Source organism: Gigantopelta aegis, chromosome 12 (genome assembly GCF_016097555.1).
Source record: "Gigantopelta aegis isolate Gae_Host chromosome 12, Gae_host_genome, whole genome shotgun sequence".
Taxonomy (NCBI): domain Eukaryota; kingdom Metazoa; phylum Mollusca; class Gastropoda; order Neomphalida; family Peltospiridae; genus Gigantopelta; species Gigantopelta aegis.
In genome coordinates this window covers 50,807,383-50,814,604 of record NC_054710.1, presented here as the reverse complement: position 1 = coordinate 50,814,604, position 7,222 = coordinate 50,807,383, and the positions used below count along the sequence as shown (strand labels likewise).

General features: G+C 37.3%; 1 protein-coding gene across 1 annotated transcript in view; it reads left to right on the top strand.

Annotated features, from left to right (window-relative positions):
• The first annotated feature begins 1,103 nt into the window (after positions 1-1,103).
• The window catches only part of LOC121386497, a 46,874-nt gene continuing 40,755 nt past the window's right edge, over positions 1,104-7,222 (top strand). Inside the window, exon 1 of the mRNA XM_041517414.1 lies at positions 1,104-1,147. The gene's annotated coding sequence lies outside the window, so the exon portion shown is untranslated. The remainder of the gene's footprint in view (positions 1,148-7,222) is intronic.

Here is a 7,222-nt window from a genome sequence, read left to right as displayed (position 1 = left end):
TGCCTGCCACTTACGCTTATAATGACCTACCTTCTTGAATAATCGGCATGCAAGACTAATAACATAAACATGTTTAAAGAAATATTTTAATGTAAATAAAACAAGTACTGTTACTATGTAGATGTTTTTATATTAAATTATATATTTCGTTGTTATTACAGCAAAATTTACACTCAAACAGGCGCGTGTGCAGGAAATTGTGTAGAGAAAGTCTAGACTGGCTGGTGGCGTTTTAGGGGAGGGGTCGGGTCATGCGTCCCTTTAATAAATTAAAAAAAACCCAACAAAACAAACCATAATATAGCACGTGGGGAATGGGACTGTCTGTCCCATCCGCCAAGAAAAATGTTTTCTTTGGGTTTTTTTATTTTTTGTTTTAAAATAATTTCAGTTTGGTTTGACGTAAAAAATAACAATACAAGTGTTTTGGAAATACTAAAAATATACTATTTTTGTGTGTAATTTAGAAAACAATCGGCTCAGAAATAAATAATTTGTAGCAAAATTCCATAGTATAGAAAAATGCGTTCCCCGTGGGACGCACTATAAACAGGTTATGTTTCTATTACAACTGTGTTACTGTCAAACACAATTCATTAAAACTGTAGGTGTGGTTGTATGTTTAAATGAAATTATGTTAATTAATGTGAGGCAGCTTTTAACAAACAAACCAAAATGTCAAATCTCAAATCTCTTTAGATTGCCTTCCAAAAATACACTAGAATGCAGCATTAGGCTGCTAGAAATACAAACTTTATTCCGGGGGGGGGGGGGGGGGGGGGGGGGGGGGGGGGGGGTACACGTCCCCCGGAGTCTCCTAGCAGCCTGTTATTTTTCGTCCCCAACCCCTGTTCTGAAAAGCTGGCAACGCCCCTGGAACGCACTAGCGTAGGAAGCAAGCGGGGGGCCCACTGTTAATATATTTTGCTTTATATTTGCTTTATAATAGTGTAAAAGTGTTCAATGTGTTCTAGTGGTGTTGTGACACAAAATAAACTTTAACGATTAGGGGAGTTGACGATAACCTACACGTACAGAACGGCATCTGAACAAACCCGCTACAAACACCATTTTGTTAATGCGCTGCTGCGCAGGACAGGAAGAATACTAGTTGGTGTAGCCGTGTTTTTAAAAGATCAACTGAAAAGTAAGTAGGCATTTTACATAAAGTACAATGCAATTAATATTTAATTGTATGTGTTAGTGAAGGCGTGTATGCTAAATTATGTTCTTGTAAGCCAGAAACATGTTGTATCAATGATTTATTTTACAAGTGACCAAATTACACAGTGGGGCCTACACCAAGACTGGCAAGGTCGATGACAGTGGGTGTTGGTAAAACGCGGACTGGAACGCAATAAAATATACAATTGAGTATTGTAATACTGCAATTGACCCTAAGGTTTGACTTGATCGGAAGGGCCATACTTTGAAACTGACAGCAAAAATGTTACTTACCTGTACATAAATATGTTTATAGTAATGTCAAATGAAAATCAAATCCACTGGAACATTGTTGATATAATAAACACCTTTGTCTAAAACAAAGAAAGAAATGTTTTATTTAACGACGCTCTCAACACATTTTATTTACGGTTATATTGCGTCAGACATATGGTTAAGGACCACACAGACTTTGAGAGGAAGCCCGCTGCCGCCACTACATGGGTTACTCTTTCCGATTAGCAGCAAGGGATCTTTTATTTGCGCTTCCCACAAGCAGGATAACACAAACCATGGCCTTTTTGAACCAGTTATGGATCACTGGTCGGTGCAAGTGGTTTACACCTACCTATTGAGCCTTGCGGAGCACTCACTCAGGGTTCGGAGTCGGTATCTGCATTAAAAATCCCATGCCTCGACTGGGATCCGAACCCAGTACATACCAGCCTGTAGACCGATGGCCTAATCACTACGCCACCGAGGCCGGTACTTGCATATTTTTGATAATGCTGGGTTTCGTTCCCGGGGTGAAAACAGGAATTAGTGAAAACAGTTAAAAGTATATAAACAAAAATGTTGTTCTTATTATATCGCATTATTTCTGTAAAACTGGTTCATAATCTCTTGGTGTGTCTTCTGATGATTTTTATTTTTATTTTTATTTTTTATTATTATTATTATTATTTTATTTTTTTATTAGCAAAGCCAACGGTTGAATTAACCGAAGCGTGATCGTGAATTTCACGAAACTCGCCAAGTCTCGAACTTGAATACTCTCGATTTTACAACACTCGACCATATAGTGTAGCTGAAGAATAGGAATCTATCACCGACTGTCCGATAGGTAGCGCTCGTGCTCTATACCCAATTTGGGCTTCAAAATGTGTATTTTCGAAACACACCAATTGATATATCTACTCTATTATTCCCGGCCTACTTATGAGCATGTATGATGACTAAAACGTAGAATGGCCAATAATCAAAAAGACAATAAAAATCTACGAAATTCTGCAGCCAGTGTGTGGTTACAAACAAAACCTATTCAGAAACGAAGAAGAAGAAGAAGAACGAAATAAACAGTCCATGTACTTGCTGTCAAATCGTGCCCCCCCCTCCCCCCCCCCCCCCACACACACCACGTAGGCTACTCCCCGCAGGTTGAGGGTGGGGGTGGTTAGGGTGGAGTTGAAAATATGCAGAATTTTGAAAATAGCAATTAGTAGAAAAGTTATCGAATTTTAAAAAAAAGAAAAAAAAAGAAAGTTACAAGCCAAAAATAAAATAAAAATTGACTGCTCTGCCGAATATTTAGCATTTTAGGTCAGTCCAAAAATAAATAAGAGAAAGAAGAGAGGATCGGACTATTTAATAATATTTTTTTTAAAAAGAAGTAATTTCGACATAAAATTTTGAACGAAGGCGTTTATTTTGTTACAAAGTGTTACAGACACGGCGCTGTGATCGGAGATGGGGGTGGTTCCATGTCATCTCCTAGTTAACCCAGTATTATGAGTGTTAAGTTCAATCTTGATTTCTTTGCTTCATTTAACCTCATTTGTAGGACGTTACCTATTAAAAAAAAAAGACAATGGGATAACAGACTATATTGTATGGTAACCTGTAAATGGGATACCAGGCTATATTGTATGGTAACCTGTAAATGGGATACCAGCAAAGGGCACCAAGGCAGTCTCTTTTAGGAAGTCAGTTTAACAAGAAAAAAAACCTTTATCTGTAATTCTGTTAAATTGGTCATTCATCAATAAATCAAAGTATTGTAGTGGTGTCATTAAACAAAACAGTATTTTAAAATGTTTGTGGTGTCCTTAAAAACAACTTTGGTGGAGAGAGATTATGACGTATCTGGTCTTCTTGAACAAACACTGCTGCTGTTCCATCTCATTACAGCAGGTAATGGATCAAAGTCCACTGGTTTCGGACCATCTGAGCAGATGGAGTATGACTGAAAGAAAATTATATTTGAATGGCTGGACAGTTATGTTAAAGTCTTAACATTAAAGAAATAAAATAAAATAATCTATAATAAAAGTAGATATGTTAATTTTATCTATTAGTTTTTGAAGGTATCTCCAGAGAATCACTGTAGAATACAGGTACTAAGTTTCAGAATTAACCAATCAAGATTTCTATTTCAATTTTACAATCTCATTAATTTAAAAATTTATATTATTTTTGTTGTAAATTCTGTATTTAACAATAATAAAAAAATCCACCCTAATTTCAACTTTTTCTCCAACAAACATAATTGTAATAACAAGATTAACCAAATGACCCATTTAATTATAGAATATCCACAAAAACGTAAACATTGTCGGAGGACACCATGGCCTATTTTCTTAAGTATGTTTTCAGCATTTATGGATTACTTTTAAAGTGTGTGTGTGTGTGTGTGTGTGTGTGTGTGTGTGTGTGTGTGTGTGTGTTAAATGGAGTTTGAGGGGTGTTTGTGCGTGGGGGGGGGGGGGGGGGGTGGCAGCAGCGATGGTTTTTATACACCCACACCCCACTTTTTGGCACCTTCTTACGCCGTGCCCTGGATCTAATCACTGGCGTTGTTAGAGACTGGACCCAGACTAGACCTGCCTGGATGTTGAATGGATAGGAGCATAACTGAACGGCTTTTATTATAAACTGCTAAAATACTGTAGGTCTATAGAGGAAAATATATCGTATTATCGTAACTCCAGTCATCTCATACATTGTAGGTTTATTTTCCAAGAACAACAACGTGCGATCTCAACAAAACAATCAAGGATGTCTCGATACCACATGCACAGACTACAAGTCATCGCGTTTTTTTCCGCATGCAAAGGTGAAGATCATTTGAAGAAGACGTGGTACAATTTTCGTTGTTGGCTACTGCTTAGGCCTAGTACCCAGAATTTGTTAATACACAGGTGTAGCCAGTAGGAAGATACCAAAAAGTGGGGTGGGTGGGCACACAGACACACGTATAAAATTAATATATCAACCATCGATGCTGCTACAAAGTACCCCTTTCCCCGCTTCCTACGCCAGTGATGTATAGGCCTATCAACTGCTGAGCATGGGTAATAATTAAATAAACGGAATATTCAAGAATAACCACAAACATTAAACAGTTCACATTTATTTCAGTGTTTCAGTTAATTGGGAATAAATCAATCTGGGTGATTTTAGCATGGGTCCGTTCAATAGGCTAATAAACATTAAAACTATAAGTTCGTCCCACAGGGAACGCCTTTTTATTACTATGAAATTTACTACAAGTTATTCATTTCTAAGCCGATTGATTTGTAAATTGCACACAAAATTAGTATTGTTTTGTTATTTCCAATACACTTTTACTTTTCTTGTTACGTCAAACAAAACTGAAATTAATAGCAAAAAACATTTTTTATAGAATGATGGGACAGACTCTTTTTTTTTAATTTCAAAATTTGACATGAAGAATATCGATAACAACAGCCCGAAGTTCAGCCAGCAAACGTTTGTTTAACGTTTATGAAGTATTTGATTGGTTCTCAACGTGGCCATTTGGTTTATTGTGAAGCGCATAAACCAGTCTAGCGGACGTTTTTCCGCTCGGTCTGGCTGAACGCAGCTGACATTTAAATAGCTAATAATAATAATAATAATAATAATAATAATAATTTGTACCTTTTTTTCGTAAATGTACGACGTTAAAAATTTCGGCAATTTACGGGGGGGGGGGGGGGGTGTCCCATAACTCTCTACATTTCAACCTTAATTTATCATTTGTTACGTTCTATGTGCAATTATAATACATGACCAAGAAACTGTATACAAACACTACCGAGGAACATCGAATTCGTGCATGTTTAACGTTTTAAAATAAAGTTTATGGTTATATAAGTTTTAAAAAAACAAACATACACAAAAGGGGCACCACGACAGGTAATTAAAAGGGCACGGTTATTCATAGCCGCAAAGTAACTGGTATTTTTTAGGCATCACGGCAAAGGCACAAGGTAGTACGGCAAATGCCATGGAGCCGTTGTGAATTTCGAAGCCTGTACCAGTATGGTACAGGCTTGGAACTGTAACCTGTAAATGGGTTACCAGGCTATATCGTATGGTAACCTGTAAATGGGTTACCAGGCTATATTGTATGCAACCTATAAATGAGTTACCAGGCTATATCGCATGGCAACCTGTAAATGGGTTACCAGGCTATATTGTATGGTAACCTGTAAATGGGTTACCAGGCTATATTGTATGGTAACCTGTAAATGGGATACCAGGCTATATTGTATGTAACCTGTAAATGGGTTACCAGGCTATATTGTATGTAACCTGTAAATGGGTTACCAGGCTATATTGTATGGTAACCTGTAAATGGGTTACCAGGCTATATCGTATGGTAACCTGGAATGGATAACAGACTATATTGTATGGCAACCTGTAAATGGGTTACCAGGCTATATCGTATGGTAACCTGTAAATGGGATACCAGGCTATATTGTATGTAACCTGTAAATGGGTTACCAGGCTATATCGTATGGTAACCTGTAAATGGGATACCAGGCTATATTGTATGGTAACCTGTAAATGGGTTACCAGGCTATATCGTATGGCAACCTGTAAATGGGTTACCAGGCTATGTTGTATGGTAACCTGTAAATGGGTTACCAGGCTATATCGTATGGTAACCTGTAAATGGGATACCAGGCTATATTGTATGTAACCTGTAAATGGGTTACCAGGCTATATTGTATGTAACCTGTAAATGGGTTACCAGGCTATATTGTATGGCAACCTGTAAATGGGATACCAGGCTATATTGTATGGTAACCTGTACATGGGTTACCAGGCTATATTGTATGGTAACCTGTAAATGGGTTACCAGGCTATATCGTATGGTAACCTGTAAATGGGTTACCAGGCTATATTATATGGTAACCTGGAATGGATAACAGACTATATTGTATGTAACCTATAAATGGGTTACCAGGCTATATTGTATGGTAACCTGTAAATGGGATACCAGGCTATATTGTATGTAACCTATAAATGGGTTACCAGGCTATAATAAAAAAATTTTTATTGTATGATAACCTGTAAATGGGTTACCAGGCTATATTGTATGGCAAACTGTAAATGGGTTATCCGACACAATGCTTATATCGATGCCTCTCTATATATATTTAATGACAAAAACATTAAGGACACTTGGTAAGTTATCAACATCACGTGGCAAACGAACAAAATGTCGCGCTTGCGCAGTTCGGAACTCAAGTCGTGTATTGGCAATGCGGCGCATGTATAGTGTGTGTTTCTACATCATTCTAAAACGTTTGTTTGAATTGTTTAGAAATTCATGCATGACTGATGCGTAGTCACGGATTCAATGCAAAAAAAAACAAAAACAAAAAACAAACAAACAAATAATAATAATAATAATAAACTAAAATTATAATTACAGTCAGTCACAGAAAGATAGATCGCCTTTCGGAATGGTAGATGCATTTTTCAATTCGTCCGTCAGATGTTTTACTCGCATTTGGCGTGAGGGCGAGTACTTTCCGCACCCCTGCTTGCTTGCAAGTATAATTTGGAATGGAATACCATAACTAGGTCCCAAAAAATTACTGCACATTAAAATATGTGTGCTTGTGTGTGTGTGTGTGTGTGTGTGTGTGTGTGTGTGTGTGTGTGTGTGTGTGTCTTCCGATTTTTATTTTGCTTACTGTCGTTTTCGTTTTGAAAACTGCAAACAAAATATGCACAATCTTGCTGGTGGGACCATCAGAACCAA